Source organism: Lupinus angustifolius, unplaced genomic scaffold, assembly GCF_001865875.1.
Source record: "Lupinus angustifolius cultivar Tanjil unplaced genomic scaffold, LupAngTanjil_v1.0 Scaffold_17_127, whole genome shotgun sequence".
NCBI lineage: Eukaryota > Viridiplantae > Streptophyta > Magnoliopsida > Fabales > Fabaceae > Lupinus > Lupinus angustifolius.
Window position 1 is genome coordinate 1,044,233 of NW_017719102.1, and position 412 is coordinate 1,044,644.

Below are 412 nucleotides of genomic sequence, written 5' to 3' on the forward strand. Positions count from 1 at the left end.
ATTTAATGGGGATCTTTTCCAGTTTAAGACCAAAGTCCTTGAGTTGCTGCTTCATCCAAAGGATTTGAGCGCAACACACACCAGCGACGATGTATTCCGCTTCGGCGGTGGAGAAAGCAACACAGTCTTGCTTTTTACTGTGCCATGCAACTAATGAACGGCCCAACAAGTGACAAGTACCACTAGTGCTTTTCCGATCCAATTTACATCCGGCGAAATTGGAATATCCTACCAAGGATAGTGAGACATCCCGAGTATACCATAATCCCATGTTAGTTGTTCCTTTTAAATATCTCATGATTCTTTTAACAGTTGCATAATGTGATTCCTTAGGTGATGATTGAAATCTCGCACACATGCATACACTAAACATGATATTAAGTGGACTTGCAGTTAAGTAAAGTAATGACCC